This window comes from Anomaloglossus baeobatrachus, unplaced genomic scaffold (assembly GCF_048569485.1).
Source record: "Anomaloglossus baeobatrachus isolate aAnoBae1 unplaced genomic scaffold, aAnoBae1.hap1 Scaffold_902, whole genome shotgun sequence".
Taxonomy (NCBI): domain Eukaryota; kingdom Metazoa; phylum Chordata; class Amphibia; order Anura; family Aromobatidae; genus Anomaloglossus; species Anomaloglossus baeobatrachus.
This window is the reverse complement of record NW_027445297.1, coordinates 15,387-37,077: the sequence shown is the minus strand read 5'-3', so window position 1 is coordinate 37,077 and position 21,691 is coordinate 15,387. Positions and strand designations below refer to the sequence as shown.

Here is a 21,691-nt window from a genome sequence, read left to right as displayed (position 1 = left end):
TTGACGTTCCTTATATTGCGGTATGAGGCTTCGCAGTAGGTTGCAAACATTCATCACCCATGACTGTCCCCAATTGAGCTCAGAAGCTCAATGTCTATCATGACCTCTCTTTTAGAATGTCCAAGAGCAAGCAAACTATTCCTCCAGGAGAGGGCGCCAACAGACTACTAAAGAGATCATCATTACTCAAAGAAAACCCCAAAAACCAATGCATGATAGGAATAAACAGGTAACTTTCTTTGGAGTGGAAGCGGAGAGATCGCACCAGATGCCAATTCTAGATGTTATCACACCTGTGGTCACTGCAGCAGCAGGTGAATCCACTTTGTCCAAAAGGGATCTATTCCATTCAATTGCAAATGATCTAGATAAGACAGAGAACTGCAGCACGGGGACATAGCCGAGTTGGTCAGGTTGAGTGGTGATGAGTTTGCTATTTGGATGAATAAAGAAAGTCAAAAGTGTGAAAGATAAAAAACAAAAGGAGGAAGTGTGAAAAGTGAATGGGCCAAATTGAGGTGCATATGAAGACGTATGCTTTCTTCCAATTCATTAAATCGGGCTAATATGAATCAGGTGAATTGAGTTCTGCTTTTGGAAACTGGGTTAAGAAGGGGTGCACCGTTCCTGGAGGTACTGCAATACCAGGTCAATGCGTGGAGTGGACAGAGCAAGCTCTTTTTCCATCTCCCTGTTCTAAAAATCCATTTAATATATGGTCCCCAGATAGGGGACGTATCAGATATTAAACTGATAAGAACAGATACTACACTTGATCTTAGCCAAAAGGCCGAGAAGCGATAACCAGAATTGGTTTGGGCCTCGAGTGGCACCCTGGCCTATGCCGGACACATCTTAGGGAGAGAGAGCGAGAGGGAGACAAACCCACGCCTACACAAGACATTTTGTCACCCAAGCCAACCCTTGAAAAGGCTGCTTTGCAGAGCCAAAACAAGAAGAATGGTGCGTTTTGCAGCCGCCGCCCACTGCAATGAATCTGAATAACTCCTCCTTTAGGGCGCAAGCAACTCCCCTCCCCCTTGCAGTCTTTCCAATTCACGATACAAAAAGACGGACAGGACAGGTTGCCTGACTTTCCGTCACTGCCACCCTTTGCCATCCTTACCCGTAGAAAGCCCTTTCATCATCCCCAAACCCTAATCTTTTCCCTTTCCTTCCCAGCCCCCAAACCCTGCCCTCTGTACCTTTCTCACCACCCGCTTCCCTTCTCCTGTCATCCCCCTACCACCCGGGAAAAAAAGAGATTGCCCCCTCCTTCCACTAGCCCACCCTCCCACCCAAAGAACAACTTCTTCTGCGCAGCTTGTTTTCTAGGCAGCAGCGCTATTGTGATGTCATCGGGGGGCATTGTGACAAGCCGCCAGTGTTCCGTCTCTTCATGTTGTGCACAGTTCAAACGGAAAATACATCAACAGGCAGACTACAGAAAAGCTTACTATCAAAGGTTAGAGGGGGGCTTTCTCAGAGGGCTTTTTACAGTTTTTCTATTCCCAATTAGCCGTTTAAGTGTACTTATTGAAAGTAGTAATTCTTTCATAGGCCGCCCTTTCTTAGTATTTGACGTTCCTTATATTGCGGTATGAGGCTTCGCAGTAGGTTGCAAACATTCATCACCCATGACTGTCCCCAATTGAGCTCAGAAGCTCAATGTCTATCATGACCTCTCTTTTAGAATGTCCAAGAGCAAGCAAACTATTCCTCCAGGAGAGGGCGCCAACAGACTACTAAAGAGATCATCATTACTCAAAGAAAACCCCAAAAACCAATGCATGATAGGAATAAACAGGTAACTTTCTTTGGAGTGGAAGCGGAGAGATCGCACCAGATGCCAATTCTAGATGTTATCACACCTGTGGTCACTGCAGCAGCAGGTGAATCCACTTTGTCCAAAAGGGATCTATTCCATTCAATTGCAAATGATCTAGATAAGACAGAGAACTGCAGCACGGGGACATAGCCGAGTTGGTCAGGTTGAGTGGTGATGAGTTTGCTATTTGGATGAATAAAGAAAGTCAAAAGTGTGAAAGATAAAAAACAAAAGGAGGAAGTGTGAAAAGTGAATGGGCCAAATTGAGGTGCATATGAAGACGTATGCTTTCTTCCAATTCATTAAATCGGGCTAATATGAATCAGGTGAATTGAGTTCTGCTTTTGGAAACTGGGTTAAGAAGGGGTGCACCGTTCCTGGAGGTACTGCAATACCAGGTCAATGCGTGGAGTGGACAGAGCAAGCTCTTTTTCCATCTCCCTGTTCTAAAAATCCATTTAATATATGGTCCCCAGATAGGGGACGTATCAGATATTAAACTGATAAGAACAGATACTACACTTGATCTTAGCCAAAAGGCCGAGAAGCGATAACCAGAATTGGTTTGGGCCTCGAGTGGCACCCTGGCCTATGCCGGACACATCTTAGGGAGAGAGAGCGAGAGGGAGACAAACCCACGCCTACACAAGACATTTTGTCACCCAAGCCAACCCTTGAAAAGGCTGCTTTGCAGAGCCAAAACAAGAAGAATGGTGCGTTTTGCAGCCGCCGCCCACTGCAATGAATCTGAATAACTCCTCCTTTAGGGCGCAAGCAACTCCCCTCCCCCTTGCAGTCTTTCCAATTCACGATACAAAAAGACGGACAGGACAGGTTGCCTGACTTTCCGTCACTGCCACCCTTTGCCATCCTTACCCGTAGAAAGCCCTTTCATCATCCCCAAACCCTAATCTTTTCCCTTTCCTTCCCAGCCCCCAAACCCTGCCCTCTGTACCTTTCTCACCACCCGCTTCCCTTCTCCTGTCATCCCCCTACCACCCGGGAAAAAAAGAGATTGCCCCCTCCTTCCACTAGCCCACCCTCCCACCCAAAGAACAACTTCTTCTGCGCAGCTTGTTTTCTAGGCAGCAGCGCTATTGTGATGTCATCGGGGGGCATTGTGACAAGCCGCCAGTGTTCCGTCTCTTCATGTTGTGCACAGTTCAAACGGAAAATACATCAACAGGCAGACTACAGAAAAGCTTACTATCAAAGGTTAGAGGGGGGCTTTCTCAGAGGGCTTTTTACAGTTTTTCTATTCCCAATTAGCCGTTTAAGTGTACTTATTGAAAGTAGTAATTCTTTCATAGGCCGCCCTTTCTTAGTATTTGACGTTCCTTATATTGCGGTATGAGGCTTCGCAGTAGGTTGCAAACATTCATCACCCATGACTGTCCCCAATTGAGCTCAGAAGCTCAATGTCTATCATGACCTCTCTTTTAGAATGTCCAAGAGCAAGCAAACTATTCCTCCAGGAGAGGGCGCCAACAGACTACTAAAGAGATCATCATTACTCAAAGAAAACCCCAAAAACCAATGCATGATAGGAATAAACAGGTAACTTTCTTTGGAGTGGAAGCGGAGAGATCGCACCAGATGCCAATTCTAGATGTTATCACACCTGTGGTCACTGCAGCAGCAGGTGAATCCACTTTGTCCAAAAGGGATCTATTCCATTCAATTGCAAATGATCTAGATAAGACAGAGAACTGCAGCACGGGGACATAGCCGAGTTGGTCAGGTTGAGTGGTGATGAGTTTGCTATTTGGATGAATAAAGAAAGTCAAAAGTGTGAAAGATAAAAAACAAAAGGAGGAAGTGTGAAAAGTGAATGGGCCAAATTGAGGTGCATATGAAGACGTATGCTTTCTTCCAATTCATTAAATCGGGCTAATATGAATCAGGTGAATTGAGTTCTGCTTTTGGAAACTGGGTTAAGAAGGGGTGCACCGTTCCTGGAGGTACTGCAATACCAGGTCAATGCGTGGAGTGGACAGAGCAAGCTCTTTTTCCATCTCCCTGTTCTAAAAATCCATTTAATATATGGTCCCCAGATAGGGGACGTATCAGATATTAAACTGATAAGAACAGATACTACACTTGATCTTAGCCAAAAGGCCGAGAAGCGATAACCAGAATTGGTTTGGGCCTCGAGTGGCACCCTGGCCTATGCCGGACACATCTTAGGGAGAGAGAGCGAGAGGGAGACAAACCCACGCCTACACAAGACATTTTGTCACCCAAGCCAACCCTTGAAAAGGCTGCTTTGCAGAGCCAAAACAAGAAGAATGGTGCGTTTTGCAGCCGCCGCCCACTGCAATGAATCTGAATAACTCCTCCTTTAGGGCGCAAGCAACTCCCCTCCCCCTTGCAGTCTTTCCAATTCACGATACAAAAAGACGGACAGGACAGGTTGCCTGACTTTCCGTCACTGCCACCCTTTGCCATCCTTACCCGTAGAAAGCCCTTTCATCATCCCCAAACCCTAATCTTTTCCCTTTCCTTCCCAGCCCCCAAACCCTGCCCTCTGTACCTTTCTCACCACCCGCTTCCCTTCTCCTGTCATCCCCCTACCACCCGGGAAAAAAAGAGATTGCCCCCTCCTTCCACTAGCCCACCCTCCCACCCAAAGAACAACTTCTTCTGCGCAGCTTGTTTTCTAGGCAGCAGCGCTATTGTGATGTCATCGGGGGGCATTGTGACAAGCCGCCAGTGTTCCGTCTCTTCATGTTGTGCACAGTTCAAACGGAAAATACATCAACAGGCAGACTACAGAAAAGCTTACTATCAAAGGTTAGAGGGGGGCTTTCTCAGAGGGCTTTTTACAGTTTTTCTATTCCCAATTAGCCGTTTAAGTGTACTTATTGAAAGTAGTAATTCTTTCATAGGCCGCCCTTTCTTAGTATTTGACGTTCCTTATATTGCGGTATGAGGCTTCGCAGTAGGTTGCAAACATTCATCACCCATGACTGTCCCCAATTGAGCTCAGAAGCTCAATGTCTATCATGACCTCTCTTTTAGAATGTCCAAGAGCAAGCAAACTATTCCTCCAGGAGAGGGCGCCAACAGACTACTAAAGAGATCATCATTACTCAAAGAAAACCCCAAAAACCAATGCATGATAGGAATAAACAGGTAACTTTCTTTGGAGTGGAAGCGGAGAGATCGCACCAGATGCCAATTCTAGATGTTATCACACCTGTGGTCACTGCAGCAGCAGGTGAATCCACTTTGTCCAAAAGGGATCTATTCCATTCAATTGCAAATGATCTAGATAAGACAGAGAACTGCAGCACGGGGACATAGCCGAGTTGGTCAGGTTGAGTGGTGATGAGTTTGCTATTTGGATGAATAAAGAAAGTCAAAAGTGTGAAAGATAAAAAACAAAAGGAGGAAGTGTGAAAAGTGAATGGGCCAAATTGAGGTGCATATGAAGACGTATGCTTTCTTCCAATTCATTAAATCGGGCTAATATGAATCAGGTGAATTGAGTTCTGCTTTTGGAAACTGGGTTAAGAAGGGGTGCACCGTTCCTGGAGGTACTGCAATACCAGGTCAATGCGTGGAGTGGACAGAGCAAGCTCTTTTTCCATCTCCCTGTTCTAAAAATCCATTTAATATATGGTCCCCAGATAGGGGACGTATCAGATATTAAACTGATAAGAACAGATACTACACTTGATCTTAGCCAAAAGGCCGAGAAGCGATAACCAGAATTGGTTTGGGCCTCGAGTGGCACCCTGGCCTATGCCGGACACATCTTAGGGAGAGAGAGCGAGAGGGAGACAAACCCACGCCTACACAAGACATTTTGTCACCCAAGCCAACCCTTGAAAAGGCTGCTTTGCAGAGCCAAAACAAGAAGAATGGTGCGTTTTGCAGCCGCCGCCCACTGCAATGAATCTGAATAACTCCTCCTTTAGGGCGCAAGCAACTCCCCTCCCCCTTGCAGTCTTTCCAATTCACGATACAAAAAGACGGACAGGACAGGTTGCCTGACTTTCCGTCACTGCCACCCTTTGCCATCCTTACCCGTAGAAAGCCCTTTCATCATCCCCAAACCCTAATCTTTTCCCTTTCCTTCCCAGCCCCCAAACCCTGCCCTCTGTACCTTTCTCACCACCCGCTTCCCTTCTCCTGTCATCCCCCTACCACCCGGGAAAAAAAGAGATTGCCCCCTCCTTCCACTAGCCCACCCTCCCACCCAAAGAACAACTTCTTCTGCGCAGCTTGTTTTCTAGGCAGCAGCGCTATTGTGATGTCATCGGGGGGCATTGTGACAAGCCGCCAGTGTTCCGTCTCTTCATGTTGTGCACAGTTCAAACGGAAAATACATCAACAGGCAGACTACAGAAAAGCTTACTATCAAAGGTTAGAGGGGGGCTTTCTCAGAGGGCTTTTTACAGTTTTTCTATTCCCAATTAGCCGTTTAAGTGTACTTATTGAAAGTAGTAATTCTTTCATAGGCCGCCCTTTCTTAGTATTTGACGTTCCTTATATTGCGGTATGAGGCTTCGCAGTAGGTTGCAAACATTCATCACCCATGACTGTCCCCAATTGAGCTCAGAAGCTCAATGTCTATCATGACCTCTCTTTTAGAATGTCCAAGAGCAAGCAAACTATTCCTCCAGGAGAGGGCGCCAACAGACTACTAAAGAGATCATCATTACTCAAAGAAAACCCCAAAAACCAATGCATGATAGGAATAAACAGGTAACTTTCTTTGGAGTGGAAGCGGAGAGATCGCACCAGATGCCAATTCTAGATGTTATCACACCTGTGGTCACTGCAGCAGCAGGTGAATCCACTTTGTCCAAAAGGGATCTATTCCATTCAATTGCAAATGATCTAGATAAGACAGAGAACTGCAGCACGGGGACATAGCCGAGTTGGTCAGGTTGAGTGGTGATGAGTTTGCTATTTGGATGAATAAAGAAAGTCAAAAGTGTGAAAGATAAAAAACAAAAGGAGGAAGTGTGAAAAGTGAATGGGCCAAATTGAGGTGCATATGAAGACGTATGCTTTCTTCCAATTCATTAAATCGGGCTAATATGAATCAGGTGAATTGAGTTCTGCTTTTGGAAACTGGGTTAAGAAGGGGTGCACCGTTCCTGGAGGTACTGCAATACCAGGTCAATGCGTGGAGTGGACAGAGCAAGCTCTTTTTCCATCTCCCTGTTCTAAAAATCCATTTAATATATGGTCCCCAGATAGGGGACGTATCAGATATTAAACTGATAAGAACAGATACTACACTTGATCTTAGCCAAAAGGCCGAGAAGCGATAACCAGAATTGGTTTGGGCCTCGAGTGGCACCCTGGCCTATGCCGGACACATCTTAGGGAGAGAGAGTGAGAGGGAGACAAACCCACGCCTACACAAGACATTTTGTCACCCAAGCCAACCCTTGAAAAGGCTGCTTTGCAGAGCCAAAACAAGAAGAATGGTGCGTTTTGCAGCCGCCGCCCACTGCAATGAATCTGAATAACTCCTCCTTTAGGGCGCAAGCAACTCCCCTCCCCCTTGCAGTCTTTCCAATTCACGATACAAAAAGACGGACAGGACAGGTTGCCTGACTTTCCGTCACTGCCACCCTTTGCCATCCTTACCCGTAGAAAGCCCTTTCATCATCCCCAAACCCTAATCTTTTCCCTTTCCTTCCCAGCCCCCAAACCCTGCCCTCTGTACCTTTCTCACCACCCGCTTCCCTTCTCCTGTCATCCCCCTACCACCCGGGAAAAAAAGAGATTGCCCCCTCCTTCCACTAGCCCACCCTCCCACCCAAAGAACAACTTCTTCTGCGCAGCTTGTTTTCTAGGCAGCAGCGCTATTGTGATGTCATCGGGGGGCATTGTGACAAGCCGCCAGTGTTCCGTCTCTTCATGTTGTGCACAGTTCAAACGGAAAATACATCAACAGGCAGACTACAGAAAAGCTTACTATCAAAGGTTAGAGGGGGGCTTTCTCAGAGGGCTTTTTACAGTTTTTCTATTCCCAATTAGCCGTTTAAGTGTACTTATTGAAAGTAGTAATTCTTTCATAGGCCGCCCTTTCTTAGTATTTGACGTTCCTTATATTGCGGTATGAGGCTTCGCAGTAGGTTGCAAACATTCATCACCCATGACTGTCCCCAATTGAGCTCAGAAGCTCAATGTCTATCATGACCTCTCTTTTAGAATGTCCAAGAGCAAGCAAACTATTCCTCCAGGAGAGGGCGCCAACAGACTACTAAAGAGATCATCATTACTCAAAGAAAACCCCAAAAACCAATGCATGATAGGAATAAACAGGTAACTTTCTTTGGAGTGGAAGCGGAGAGATCGCACCAGATGCCAATTCTAGATGTTATCACACCTGTGGTCACTGCAGCAGCAGGTGAATCCACTTTGTCCAAAAGGGATCTATTCCATTCAATTGCAAATGATCTAGATAAGACAGAGAACTGCAGCACGGGGACATAGCCGAGTTGGTCAGGTTGAGTGGTGATGAGTTTGCTATTTGGATGAATAAAGAAAGTCAAAAGTGTGAAAGATAAAAAACAAAAGGAGGAAGTGTGAAAAGTGAATGGGCCAAATTGAGGTGCATATGAAGACGTATGCTTTCTTCCAATTCATTAAATCGGGCTAATATGAATCAGGTGAATTGAGTTCTGCTTTTGGAAACTGGGTTAAGAAGGGGTGCACCGTTCCTGGAGGTACTGCAATACCAGGTCAATGCGTGGAGTGGACAGAGCAAGCTCTTTTTCCATCTCCCTGTTCTAAAAATCCATTTAATATATGGTCCCCAGATAGGGGACGTATCAGATATTAAACTGATAAGAACAGATACTACACTTGATCTTAGCCAAAAGGCCGAGAAGCGATAACCAGAATTGGTTTGGGCCTCGAGTGGCACCCTGGCCTATGCCGGACACATCTTAGGGAGAGAGAGCGAGAGGGAGACAAACCCACGCCTACACAAGACATTTTGTCACCCAAGCCAACCCTTGAAAAGGCTGCTTTGCAGAGCCAAAACAAGAAGAATGGTGCGTTTTGCAGCCGCCGCCCACTGCAATGAATCTGAATAACTCCTCCTTTAGGGCGCAAGCAACTCCCCTCCCCCTTGCAGTCTTTCCAATTCACGATACAAAAAGACGGACAGGACAGGTTGCCTGACTTTCCGTCACTGCCACCCTTTGCCATCCTTACCCGTAGAAAGCCCTTTCATCATCCCCAAACCCTAATCTTTTCCCTTTCCTTCCCAGCCCCCAAACCCTGCCCTCTGTACCTTTCTCACCACCCGCTTCCCTTCTCCTGTCATCCCCCTACCACCCGGGAAAAAAAGAGATTGCCCCCTCCTTCCACTAGCCCACCCTCCCACCCAAAGAACAACTTCTTCTGCGCAGCTTGTTTTCTAGGCAGCAGCGCTATTGTGATGTCATCGGGGGGCATTGTGACAAGCCGCCAGTGTTCCGTCTCTTCATGTTGTGCACAGTTCAAACGGAAAATACATCAACAGGCAGACTACAGAAAAGCTTACTATCAAAGGTTAGAGGGGGGCTTTCTCAGAGGGCTTTTTACAGTTTTTCTATTCCCAATTAGCCGTTTAAGTGTACTTATTGAAAGTAGTAATTCTTTCATAGGCCGCCCTTTCTTAGTATTTGACGTTCCTTATATTGCGGTATGAGGCTTCGCAGTAGGTTGCAAACATTCATCACCCATGACTGTCCCCAATTGAGCTCAGAAGCTCAATGTCTATCATGACCTCTCTTTTAGAATGTCCAAGAGCAAGCAAACTATTCCTCCAGGAGAGGGCGCCAACAGACTACTAAAGAGATCATCATTACTCAAAGAAAACCCCAAAAACCAATGCATGATAGGAATAAACAGGTAACTTTCTTTGGAGTGGAAGCGGAGAGATCGCACCAGATGCCAATTCTAGATGTTATCACACCTGTGGTCACTGCAGCAGCAGGTGAATCCACTTTGTCCAAAAGGGATCTATTCCATTCAATTGCAAATGATCTAGATAAGACAGAGAACTGCAGCACGGGGACATAGCCGAGTTGGTCAGGTTGAGTGGTGATGAGTTTGCTATTTGGATGAATAAAGAAAGTCAAAAGTGTGAAAGATAAAAAACAAAAGGAGGAAGTGTGAAAAGTGAATGGGCCAAATTGAGGTGCATATGAAGACGTATGCTTTCTTCCAATTCATTAAATCGGGCTAATATGAATCAGGTGAATTGAGTTCTGCTTTTGGAAACTGGGTTAAGAAGGGGTGCACCGTTCCTGGAGGTACTGCAATACCAGGTCAATGCGTGGAGTGGACAGAGCAAGCTCTTTTTCCATCTCCCTGTTCTAAAAATCCATTTAATATATGGTCCCCAGATAGGGGACGTATCAGATATTAAACTGATAAGAACAGATACTACACTTGATCTTAGCCAAAAGGCCGAGAAGCGATAACCAGAATTGGTTTGGGCCTCGAGTGGCACCCTGGCCTATGCCGGACACATCTTAGGGAGAGAGAGCGAGAGGGAGACAAACCCACGCCTACACAAGACATTTTGTCACCCAAGCCAACCCTTGAAAAGGCTGCTTTGCAGAGCCAAAACAAGAAGAATGGTGCGTTTTGCAGCCGCCGCCCACTGCAATGAATCTGAATAACTCCTCCTTTAGGGCGCAAGCAACTCCCCTCCCCCTTGCAGTCTTTCCAATTCACGATACAAAAAGACGGACAGGACAGGTTGCCTGACTTTCCGTCACTGCCACCCTTTGCCATCCTTACCCGTAGAAAGCCCTTTCATCATCCCCAAACCCTAATCTTTTCCCTTTCCTTCCCAGCCCCCAAACCCTGCCCTCTGTACCTTTCTCACCACCCGCTTCCCTTCTCCTGTCATCCCCCTACCACCCGGGAAAAAAAGAGATTGCCCCCTCCTTCCACTAGCCCACCCTCCCACCCAAAGAACAACTTCTTCTGCGCAGCTTGTTTTCTAGGCAGCAGCGCTATTGTGATGTCATCGGGGGGCATTGTGACAAGCCGCCAGTGTTCCGTCTCTTCATGTTGTGCACAGTTCAAACGGAAAATACATCAACAGGCAGACTACAGAAAAGCTTACTATCAAAGGTTAGAGGGGGGCTTTCTCAGAGGGCTTTTTACAGTTTTTCTATTCCCAATTAGCCGTTTAAGTGTACTTATTGAAAGTAGTAATTCTTTCATAGGCCGCCCTTTCTTAGTATTTGACGTTCCTTATATTGCGGTATGAGGCTTCGCAGTAGGTTGCAAACATTCATCACCCATGACTGTCCCCAATTGAGCTCAGAAGCTCAATGTCTATCATGACCTCTCTTTTAGAATGTCCAAGAGCAAGCAAACTATTCCTCCAGGAGAGGGCGCCAACAGACTACTAAAGAGATCATCATTACTCAAAGAAAACCCCAAAAACCAATGCATGATAGGAATAAACAGGTAACTTTCTTTGGAGTGGAAGCGGAGAGATCGCACCAGATGCCAATTCTAGATGTTATCACACCTGTGGTCACTGCAGCAGCAGGTGAATCCACTTTGTCCAAAAGGGATCTATTCCATTCAATTGCAAATGATCTAGATAAGACAGAGAACTGCAGCACGGGGACATAGCCGAGTTGGTCAGGTTGAGTGGTGATGAGTTTGCTATTTGGATGAATAAAGAAAGTCAAAAGTGTGAAAGATAAAAAACAAAAGGAGGAAGTGTGAAAAGTGAATGGGCCAAATTGAGGTGCATATGAAGACGTATGCTTTCTTCCAATTCATTAAATCGGGCTAATATGAATCAGGTGAATTGAGTTCTGCTTTTGGAAACTGGGTTAAGAAGGGGTGCACCGTTCCTGGAGGTACTGCAATACCAGGTCAATGCGTGGAGTGGACAGAGCAAGCTCTTTTTCCATCTCCCTGTTCTAAAAATCCATTTAATATATGGTCCCCAGATAGGGGACGTATCAGATATTAAACTGATAAGAACAGATACTACACTTGATCTTAGCCAAAAGGCCGAGAAGCGATAACCAGAATTGGTTTGGGCCTCGAGTGGCACCCTGGCCTATGCCGGACACATCTTAGGGAGAGAGAGCGAGAGGGAGACAAACCCACGCCTACACAAGACATTTTGTCACCCAAGCCAACCCTTGAAAAGGCTGCTTTGCAGAGCCAAAACAAGAAGAATGGTGCGTTTTGCAGCCGCCGCCCACTGCAATGAATCTGAATAACTCCTCCTTTAGGGCGCAAGCAACTCCCCTCCCCCTTGCAGTCTTTCCAATTCACGATACAAAAAGACGGACAGGACAGGTTGCCTGACTTTCCGTCACTGCCACCCTTTGCCATCCTTACCCGTAGAAAGCCCTTTCATCATCCCCAAACCCTAATCTTTTCCCTTTCCTTCCCAGCCCCCAAACCCTGCCCTCTGTACCTTTCTCACCACCCGCTTCCCTTCTCCTGTCATCCCCCTACCACCCGGGAAAAAAAGAGATTGCCCCCTCCTTCCACTAGCCCACCCTCCCACCCAAAGAACAACTTCTTCTGCGCAGCTTGTTTTCTAGGCAGCAGCGCTATTGTGATGTCATCGGGGGGCATTGTGACAAGCCGCCAGTGTTCCGTCTCTTCATGTTGTGCACAGTTCAAACGGAAAATACATCAACAGGCAGACTACAGAAAAGCTTACTATCAAAGGTTAGAGGGGGGCTTTCTCAGAGGGCTTTTTACAGTTTTTCTATTCCCAATTAGCCGTTTAAGTGTACTTATTGAAAGTAGTAATTCTTTCATAGGCCGCCCTTTCTTAGTATTTGACGTTCCTTATATTGCGGTATGAGGCTTCGCAGTAGGTTGCAAACATTCATCACCCATGACTGTCCCCAATTGAGCTCAGAAGCTCAATGTCTATCATGACCTCTCTTTTAGAATGTCCAAGAGCAAGCAAACTATTCCTCCAGGAGAGGGCGCCAACAGACTACTAAAGAGATCATCATTACTCAAAGAAAACCCCAAAAACCAATGCATGATAGGAATAAACAGGTAACTTTCTTTGGAGTGGAAGCGGAGAGATCGCACCAGATGCCAATTCTAGATGTTATCACACCTGTGGTCACTGCAGCAGCAGGTGAATCCACTTTGTCCAAAAGGGATCTATTCCATTCAATTGCAAATGATCTAGATAAGACAGAGAACTGCAGCACGGGGACATAGCCGAGTTGGTCAGGTTGAGTGGTGATGAGTTTGCTATTTGGATGAATAAAGAAAGTCAAAAGTGTGAAAGATAAAAAACAAAAGGAGGAAGTGTGAAAAGTGAATGGGCCAAATTGAGGTGCATATGAAGACGTATGCTTTCTTCCAATTCATTAAATCGGGCTAATATGAATCAGGTGAATTGAGTTCTGCTTTTGGAAACTGGGTTAAGAAGGGGTGCACCGTTCCTGGAGGTACTGCAATACCAGGTCAATGCGTGGAGTGGACAGAGCAAGCTCTTTTTCCATCTCCCTGTTCTAAAAATCCATTTAATATATGGTCCCCAGATAGGGGACGTATCAGATATTAAACTGATAAGAACAGATACTACACTTGATCTTAGCCAAAAGGCCGAGAAGCGATAACCAGAATTGGTTTGGGCCTCGAGTGGCACCCTGGCCTATGCCGGACACATCTTAGGGAGAGAGAGCGAGAGGGAGACAAACCCACGCCTACACAAGACATTTTGTCACCCAAGCCAACCCTTGAAAAGGCTGCTTTGCAGAGCCAAAACAAGAAGAATGGTGCGTTTTGCAGCCGCCGCCCACTGCAATGAATCTGAATAACTCCTCCTTTAGGGCGCAAGCAACTCCCCTCCCCCTTGCAGTCTTTCCAATTCACGATACAAAAAGACGGACAGGACAGGTTGCCTGACTTTCCGTCACTGCCACCCTTTGCCATCCTTACCCGTAGAAAGCCCTTTCATCATCCCCAAACCCTAATCTTTTCCCTTTCCTTCCCAGCCCCCAAACCCTGCCCTCTGTACCTTTCTCACCACCCGCTTCCCTTCTCCTGTCATCCCCCTACCACCCGGGAAAAAAAGAGATTGCCCCCTCCTTCCACTAGCCCACCCTCCCACCCAAAGAACAACTTCTTCTGCGCAGCTTGTTTTCTAGGCAGCAGCGCTATTGTGATGTCATCGGGGGGCATTGTGACAAGCCGCCAGTGTTCCGTCTCTTCATGTTGTGCACAGTTCAAACGGAAAATACATCAACAGGCAGACTACAGAAAAGCTTACTATCAAAGGTTAGAGGGGGGCTTTCTCAGAGGGCTTTTTACAGTTTTTCTATTCCCAATTAGCCGTTTAAGTGTACTTATTGAAAGTAGTAATTCTTTCATAGGCCGCCCTTTCTTAGTATTTGACGTTCCTTATATTGCGGTATGAGGCTTCGCAGTAGGTTGCAAACATTCATCACCCATGACTGTCCCCAATTGAGCTCAGAAGCTCAATGTCTATCATGACCTCTCTTTTAGAATGTCCAAGAGCAAGCAAACTATTCCTCCAGGAGAGGGCGCCAACAGACTACTAAAGAGATCATCATTACTCAAAGAAAACCCCAAAAACCAATGCATGATAGGAATAAACAGGTAACTTTCTTTGGAGTGGAAGCGGAGAGATCGCACCAGATGCCAATTCTAGATGTTATCACACCTGTGGTCACTGCAGCAGCAGGTGAATCCACTTTGTCCAAAAGGGATCTATTCCATTCAATTGCAAATGATCTAGATAAGACAGAGAACTGCAGCACGGGGACATAGCCGAGTTGGTCAGGTTGAGTGGTGATGAGTTTGCTATTTGGATGAATAAAGAAAGTCAAAAGTGTGAAAGATAAAAAACAAAAGGAGTAAGTGTGAAAAGTGAATGGGCCAAATTGAGGTGCATATGAAGACGTATGCTTTCTTCCAATTCATTAAATCGGGCTAATATGAATCAGGTGAATTGAGTTCTGCTTTTGGAAACTGGGTTAAGAAGGGGTGCACCGTTCCTGGAGGTACTGCAATACCAGGTCAATGCGTGGAGTGGACAGAGCAAGCTCTTTTTCCATCTCCCTGTTCTAAAAATCCATTTAATATATGGTCCCCAGATAGGGGACGTATCAGATATTAAACTGATAAGAACAGATACTACACTTGATCTTAGCCAAAAGGCCGAGAAGCGATAACCAGAATTGGTTTGGGCCTCGAGTGGCACCCTGGCCTATGCCGGACACATCTTAGGGAGAGAGAGCGAGAGGGAGACAAACCCACGCCTACACAAGACATTTTGTCACCCAAGCCAACCCTTGAAAAGGCTGCTTTGCAGAGCCAAAACAAGAAGAATGGTGCGTTTTGCAGCCGCCGCCCACTGCAATGAATCTGAATAACTCCTCCTTTAGGGCGCAAGCAACTCCCCTCCCCCTTGCAGTCTTTCCAATTCACGATACAAAAAGACGGACAGGACAGGTTGCCTGACTTTCCGTCACTGCCACCCTTTGCCATCCTTACCCGTAGAAAGCCCTTTCATCATCCCCAAACCCTAATCTTTTCCCTTTCCTTCCCAGCCCCCAAACCCTGCCCTCTGTACCTTTCTCACCACCCGCTTCCCTTCTCCTGTCATCCCCCTACCACCCGGGAAAAAAAGAGATTGCCCCCTCCTTCCACTAGCCCACCCTCCCACCCAAAGAACAACTTCTTCTGCGCAGCTTGTTTTCTAGGCAGCAGCGCTATTGTGATGTCATCGGGGGGCATTGTGACAAGCCGCCAGTGTTCCGTCTCTTCATGTTGTGCACAGTTCAAACGGAAAATACATCAACAGGCAGACTACAGAAAAGCTTACTATCAAAGGTTAGAGGGGGGCTTTCTCAGAGGGCTTTTTACAGTTTTTCTATTCCCAATTAGCCGTTTAAGTGTACTTATTGAAAGTAGTAATTCTTTCATAGGCCGCCCTTTCTTAGTATTTGACGTTCCTTATATTGCGGTATGAGGCTTCGCAGTAGGTTGCAAACATTCATCACCCATGACTGTCCCCAATTGAGCTCAGAAGCTCAATGTCTATCATGACCTCTCTTTTAGAATGTCCAAGAGCAAGCAAACTATTCCTCCAGGAGAGGGCGCCAACAGACTACTAAAGAGATCATCATTACTCAAAGAAAACCCCAAAAACCAATGCATGATAGGAATAAACAGGTAACTTTCTTTGGAGTGGAAGCGGAGAGATCGCACCAGATGCCAATTCTAGATGTTATCACACCTGTGGTCACTGCAGCAGCAGGTGAATCCACTTTGTCCAAAAGGGATCTATTCCATTCAATTGCAAATGATCTAGATAAGACAGAGAACTGCAGCACGGGGACATAGCCGAGTTGGTCAGGTTGAGTGGTGATGAGTTTGCTATTTGGATGAATAAAGAAAGTCAAAAGTGTGAAAGATAAAAAACAAAAGGAGGAAGTGTGAAAAGTGAATGGGCCAAATTGAGGTGCATATGAAGACGTATGCTTTCTTCCAATTCATTAAATCGGGCTAATATGAATCAGGTGAATTGAGTTCTGCTTTTGGAAACTGGGTTAAGAAGGGGTGCACCGTTCCTGGAGGTACTGCAATACCAGGTCAATGCGTGGAGTGGACAGAGCAAGCTCTTTTTCCATCTCCCTGTTCTAAAAATCCATTTAATATATGGTCCCCAGATAGGGGACGTATCAGATATTAAACTGATAAGAACAGATACTACACTTGATCTTAGCCAAAAGGCCGAGAAGCGATAACCAGAATTGGTTTGGGCCTCGAGTGGCACCCTGGCCTATGCCGGACACATCTTAGGGAGAGAGAGCGAGAGGGAGACAAACCCACGCCTACACAAGACATTTTGTCACCCAAGCCAACCCTTGAAAAGGCTGCTTTGCAGAGCCAAAACAAGAAGAATGGTGCGTTTTGCAGCCGCCGCCCACTGCAATGAATCTGAATAACTCCTCCTTTAGGGCGCAAGCAACTCCCCTCCCCCTTGCAGTCTTTCCAATTCACGATACAAAAAGACGGACAGGACAGGTTGCCTGACTTTCCGTCACTGCCACCCTTTGCCATCCTTACCCGTAGAAAGCCCTTTCATCATCCCCAAACCCTAATCTTTTCCCTTTCCTTCCCAGCCCCCAAACCCTGCCCTCTGTACCTTTCTCACCACCCGCTTCCCTTCTCCTGTCATCCCCCTACCACCCGGGAAAAAAAGAGATTGCCCCCTCCTTCCACTAGCCCACCCTCCCACCCAAAGAACAACTTCTTCTGCGCAGCTTGTTTTCTAGGCAGCAGCGCTATTGTGATGTCATCGGGGGGCATTGTGACAAGCCGCCAGTGTTCCGTCTCTTCATGTTGTGCACAGTTCAAACGGAAAATACATCAACAGGCAGACTACAGAAAAGCTTACTATCAAAGGTTAGAGGGGGGCTTTCTCAGAGGGCTTTTTACAGTTTTTCTATTCCCAATTAGCCGTTTAAGTGTACTTATTGAAAGTAGTAATTCTTTCATAGGCCGCCCTTTCTTAGTATTTGACGTTCCTTATATTGCGGTATGAGGCTTCGCAGTAGGTTGCAAACATTCATCACCCATGACTGTCCCCAATTGAGCTCAGAAGCTCAATGTCTATCATGACCTCTCTTTTAGAATGTCCAAGAGCAAGCAAACTATTCCTCCAGGAGAGGGCGCCAACAGACTACTAAAGAGATCATCATTACTCAAAGAAAACCCCAAAAACCAATGCATGATAGGAATAAACAGGTAACTTTCTTTGGAGTGGAAGCGGAGAGATCGCACCAGATGCCAATTCTAGATGTTATCACACCTGTGGTCACTGCAGCAGCAGGTGAATCCACTTTGTCCAAAAGGGATCTATTCCATTCAATTGCAAATGATCTAGATAAGACAGAGAACTGCAGCACGGGGACATAGCCGAGTTGGTCAGGTTGAGTGGTGATGAGTTTGCTATTTGGATGAATAAAGAAAGTCAAAAGTGTGAAAGATAAAAAACAAAAGGAGGAAGTGTGAAAAGTGAATGGGCCAAATTGAGGTGCATATGAAGACGTATGCTTTCTTCCAATTCATTAAATCGGGCTAATATGAATCAGGTGAATTGAGTTCTGCTTTTGGAAACTGGGTTAAGAAGGGGTGCACCGTTCCTGGAGGTACTGCAATACCAGGTCAATGCGTGGAGTGGACAGAGCAAGCTCTTTTTCCATCTCCCTGTTCTAAAAATCCATTTAATATATGGTCCCCAGATAGGGGACGTATCAGATATTAAACTGATAAGAACAGATACTACACTTGATCTTAGCCAAAAGGCCGAGAAGCGATAACCAGAATTGGTTTGGGCCTCGAGTGGCACCCTGGCCTATGCCGGACACATCTTAGGGAGAGAGAGCGAGAGGGAGACAAACCCACGCCTACACAAGACATTTTGTCACCCAAGCCAACCCTTGAAAAGGCTGCTTTGCAGAGCCAAAACAAGAAGAATGGTGCGTTTTGCAGCCGCCGCCCACTGCAATGAATCTGAATAACTCCTCCTTTAGGGCGCAAGCAACTCCCCTCCCCCTTGCAGTCTTTCCAATTCACGATACAAAAAGACGGACAGGACAGGTTGCCTGACTTTCCGTCACTGCCACCCTTTGCCATCCTTACCCGTAGAAAGCCCTTTCATCATCCCCAAACCCTAATCTTTTCCCTTTCCTTCCCAGCCCCCAAACCCTGCCCTCTGTACCTTTCTCACCACCCGCTTCCCTTCTCCTGTCATCCCCCTACCACCCGGGAAAAAAAGAGATTGCCCCCTCCTTCCACTAGCCCACCCTCCCACCCAAAGAACAACTTCTTCTGCGCAGCTTGTTTTCTAGGCAGCAGCGCTATTGTGATGTCATCGGGGGGCATTGTGACAAGCCGCCAGTGTTCCGTCTCTTCATGTTGTGCACAGTTCAAACGGAAAATACATCAACAGGCAGACTACAGAAAAGCTTACTATCAAAGGTTAGAGGGGGGCTTTCTCAGAGGGCTTTTTACAGTTTTTCTATTCCCAATTAGCCGTTTAAGTGTACTTATTGAAAGTAGTAATTCTTTCATAGGCCGCCCTTTCTTAGTATTTGACGTTCCTTATATTGCGGTATGAGGCTTCGCAGTAGGTTGCAAACATTCATCACCCATGACTGTCCCCAATTGAGCTCAGAAGCTCAATGTCTATCATGACCTCTCTTTTAGAATGTCCAAGAGCAAGCAAACTATTCCTCCAGGAGAGGGCGCCAACAGACTACTAAAGAGATCATCATTACTCAAAGAAAACCCCAAAAACCAATGCATGATAGGAATAAACAGGTAACTTTCTTTGGAGTGGAAGCGGAGAGATCGCACCAGATGCCAATTCTAGATGTTATCACACCTGTGGTCACTGCAGCAGCAGGTGAATCCACTTTGTCCAAAAGGGATCTATTCCATTCAATTGCAAATGATCTAGATAAGACAGAGAACTGCAGCACGGGGACATAGCCGAGTTGGTCAGGTTGAGTGGTGATGAGTTTGCTATTTGGATGAATAAAGAAAGTCAAAAGTGTGAAAGATAAAAAACAAAAGGAGGAAGTGTGAAAAGTGAATGGGCCAAATTGAGGTGCATATGAAGACGTATGCTTTCTTCCAATTCATTAAATCGGGCTAATATGAATCAGGTGAATTGAGTTCTGCTTTTGGAAACTGGGTTAAGAAGGGGTGCACCGTTCCTGGAGGTACTGCAATACCAGGTCAATGCGTGGAGTGGACAGAGCAAGCTCTTTTTCCATCTCCCTGTTCTAAAAATCCATTTAATATATGGTCCCCAGATAGGGGACGTATCAGATATTAAACTGATAAGAACAGATACTACACTTGATCTTAGCCAAAAGGCCGAGAAGCGATAACCAGAATTGGTTTGGGCCTCGAGTGGCACCCTGGCCTATGCCGGACACATCTTAGGGAGAGAGAGCGAGAGGGAGACAAACCCACGCCTACACAAGACATTTTGTCACCCAAGCCAACCCTTGAAAAGGCTGCTTTGCAGAGCCAAAACAAGAAGAATGGTGCGTTTTGCAGCCGCCGCCCACTGCAATGAATCTGAATAACTCCTCCTTTAGGGCGCAAGCAACTCCCCTCCCCCTTGCAGTCTTTCCAATTCACGATACAAAAAGACGGACAGGACAGGTTGCCTGACTTTCCGTCACTGCCACCCTTTGCCATCCTTACCCGTAGAAAGCCCTTTCATCATCCCCAAACCCTAATCTTTTCCCTTTCCTTCCCAGCCCCCAAACCCTGCCCTCTGTACCTTTCTCACCACCCGCTTCCCTTCTCCTGTCATCCCCCTACCACCCGGGAAAAAAAGAGATTGCCCCCTCCTTCCACTAGCCCACCCTCCCACCCAAAGAACAACTTCTTCTGCGCAGCTTGTTTTCTAGGCAGCAGCGCTATTGTGATGTCATCGGGGGGCATTGTGACAAGCCGCCAGTGTTCCGTCTCTTCATGTTGTGCACAGTTCAAACGGAAAATACATCAACAGGCAGACTACAGAAAAGCTTACTATCAAAGGTTAGAGGGGGGCTTTCTCAGAGGGCTTTTTACAGTTTTTCTATTCCCAATTAGCCGTTTAAGTGTACTTATTGAAAGTAGTAATTCTTTCATAGGCCGCCCTTTCTTAGTATTTGACGTTCCTTATATTGCGGTATGAGGCTTCGCAGTAGGTTGCAAACATTCATCACCCATGACTGTCCCCAATTGAGCTCAGAAGCTCAATGTCTATCATGACCTCTCTTTTAGAATGTCCAAGAGCAAGCAAACTATTCCTCCAGGAGAGGGCGCCAACAGACTACTAAAGAGATCATCATTACTCAAAGAAAACCCCAAAAACCAATGCATGATAGGAATAAACAGGTAACTTTCTTTGGAGTGGAAGCGGAGAGATCGCACCAGATGCCAATTCTAGATGTTATCACACCTGTGGTCACTGCAGCAGCAGGTGAATCCACTTTGTCCAAAAGGGATCTATTCCATTCAATTGCAAATGATCTAGATAAGACAGAGAACTGCAGCACGGGGACATAGCCGAGTTGGTCAGGTTGAGTGGTGATGAGTTTGCTATTTGGATGAATAAAGAAAGTCAAAAGTGTGAAAGATAAAAAACAAAAGGAGGAAGTGTGAAAAGTGAATGGGCCAAATTGAGGTGCATATGAAGACGTATGCTTTCTTCCAATTCATTAAATCGGGCTAATATGAATCAGGTGAATTGAGTTCTGCTTTTGGAAACTGGGTTAAGAAGGGGTGCACCGTTCCTGGAGGTACTGCAATACCAGGTCAATGCGTGGAGTGGACAGAGCAAGCTCTTTTTCCATCTCCCTGTTCTAAAAATCCATTTAATATATGGTCCCCAGATAGGGGACGTATCAGATATTAAACTGATAAGAACAGATACTACACTTGATCTTAGCCAAAAGGCCGAGAAGCGATAACCAGAATTGGTTTGGGCCTCGAGTGGCACCCTGGCCTATGCCGGACACATCTTAGGGAGAGAGAGCGAGAGGGAGACAAACCCACGCCTACACAAGACATTTTGTCACCCAAGCCAACCCTTGAAAAGGCTGCTTTGCAGAGCCAAAACAAGAAGAATGGTGCGTTTTGCAGCCGCCGCCCACTGCAATGAATCTGAATAACTCCTCCTTTAGGGCGCAAGCAACTCCCCTCCCCCTTGCAGTCTTTCCAATTCACGATACAAAAAGACGGACAGGACAGGTTGCCTGACTTTCCGTCACTGCCACCCTTTGCCATCCTTACCCGTAGAAAGCCCTTTCATCATCCCCAAACCCTAATCTTTTCCCTTTCCTT

General features: G+C 46.3%; 14 non-coding genes across 14 annotated transcripts; all 14 read right to left on the bottom strand.

Annotated features, from left to right (window-relative positions):
* Positions 1 to 611: 611 nt before the first annotated feature.
* LOC142289136 (U2 spliceosomal RNA) lies at positions 612 to 802 on the bottom strand. Its single transcript, XR_012749673.1, has one exon. It is a non-coding gene; the product is annotated as a U2 spliceosomal RNA (small nuclear RNA).
* A 1,387-nt stretch (positions 803 to 2,189) lies between these two features.
* Positions 2,190 to 2,380, bottom strand: LOC142289135 (U2 spliceosomal RNA). Its single transcript, XR_012749672.1, has one exon. It is a non-coding gene; the product is annotated as a U2 spliceosomal RNA (small nuclear RNA).
* A 1,387-nt stretch (positions 2,381 to 3,767) lies between these two features.
* On the bottom strand, positions 3,768 to 3,958 carry LOC142289134 (U2 spliceosomal RNA). Its single transcript, XR_012749671.1, has one exon. It is a non-coding gene; the product is annotated as a U2 spliceosomal RNA (small nuclear RNA).
* A 1,387-nt stretch (positions 3,959 to 5,345) lies between these two features.
* Positions 5,346 to 5,536, bottom strand: LOC142289133 (U2 spliceosomal RNA). The gene has a single exon (XR_012749670.1). It is a non-coding gene; the product is annotated as a U2 spliceosomal RNA (small nuclear RNA).
* Positions 5,537 to 6,923: 1,387 nt separating this feature from the next.
* LOC142289132 (U2 spliceosomal RNA) lies at positions 6,924 to 7,114 on the bottom strand. Its single transcript, XR_012749669.1, has one exon. It is a non-coding gene; the product is annotated as a U2 spliceosomal RNA (small nuclear RNA).
* A 1,387-nt stretch (positions 7,115 to 8,501) lies between these two features.
* LOC142289131 (U2 spliceosomal RNA) lies at positions 8,502 to 8,692 on the bottom strand. Its single transcript, XR_012749668.1, has one exon. It is a non-coding gene; the product is annotated as a U2 spliceosomal RNA (small nuclear RNA).
* Positions 8,693 to 10,079: 1,387 nt separating this feature from the next.
* LOC142289130 (U2 spliceosomal RNA) lies at positions 10,080 to 10,270 on the bottom strand. The gene has a single exon (XR_012749667.1). It is a non-coding gene; the product is annotated as a U2 spliceosomal RNA (small nuclear RNA).
* A 1,387-nt stretch (positions 10,271 to 11,657) lies between these two features.
* Positions 11,658 to 11,848, bottom strand: LOC142289128 (U2 spliceosomal RNA). The gene has a single exon (XR_012749665.1). It is a non-coding gene; the product is annotated as a U2 spliceosomal RNA (small nuclear RNA).
* Positions 11,849 to 13,235: 1,387 nt separating this feature from the next.
* On the bottom strand, positions 13,236 to 13,426 carry LOC142289127 (U2 spliceosomal RNA). The gene has a single exon (XR_012749664.1). It is a non-coding gene; the product is annotated as a U2 spliceosomal RNA (small nuclear RNA).
* Positions 13,427 to 14,813: 1,387 nt separating this feature from the next.
* Positions 14,814 to 15,004, bottom strand: LOC142289126 (U2 spliceosomal RNA). The gene has a single exon (XR_012749663.1). It is a non-coding gene; the product is annotated as a U2 spliceosomal RNA (small nuclear RNA).
* A 1,387-nt stretch (positions 15,005 to 16,391) lies between these two features.
* LOC142289125 (U2 spliceosomal RNA) lies at positions 16,392 to 16,582 on the bottom strand. The gene has a single exon (XR_012749662.1). It is a non-coding gene; the product is annotated as a U2 spliceosomal RNA (small nuclear RNA).
* A 1,387-nt stretch (positions 16,583 to 17,969) lies between these two features.
* On the bottom strand, positions 17,970 to 18,160 carry LOC142289124 (U2 spliceosomal RNA). Its single transcript, XR_012749661.1, has one exon. It is a non-coding gene; the product is annotated as a U2 spliceosomal RNA (small nuclear RNA).
* Positions 18,161 to 19,547: 1,387 nt separating this feature from the next.
* LOC142289123 (U2 spliceosomal RNA) lies at positions 19,548 to 19,738 on the bottom strand. The gene has a single exon (XR_012749660.1). It is a non-coding gene; the product is annotated as a U2 spliceosomal RNA (small nuclear RNA).
* Positions 19,739 to 21,125: 1,387 nt separating this feature from the next.
* Positions 21,126 to 21,316, bottom strand: LOC142289122 (U2 spliceosomal RNA). Its single transcript, XR_012749659.1, has one exon. It is a non-coding gene; the product is annotated as a U2 spliceosomal RNA (small nuclear RNA).
* Positions 21,317 to 21,691: the final 375 nt, after the last annotated feature.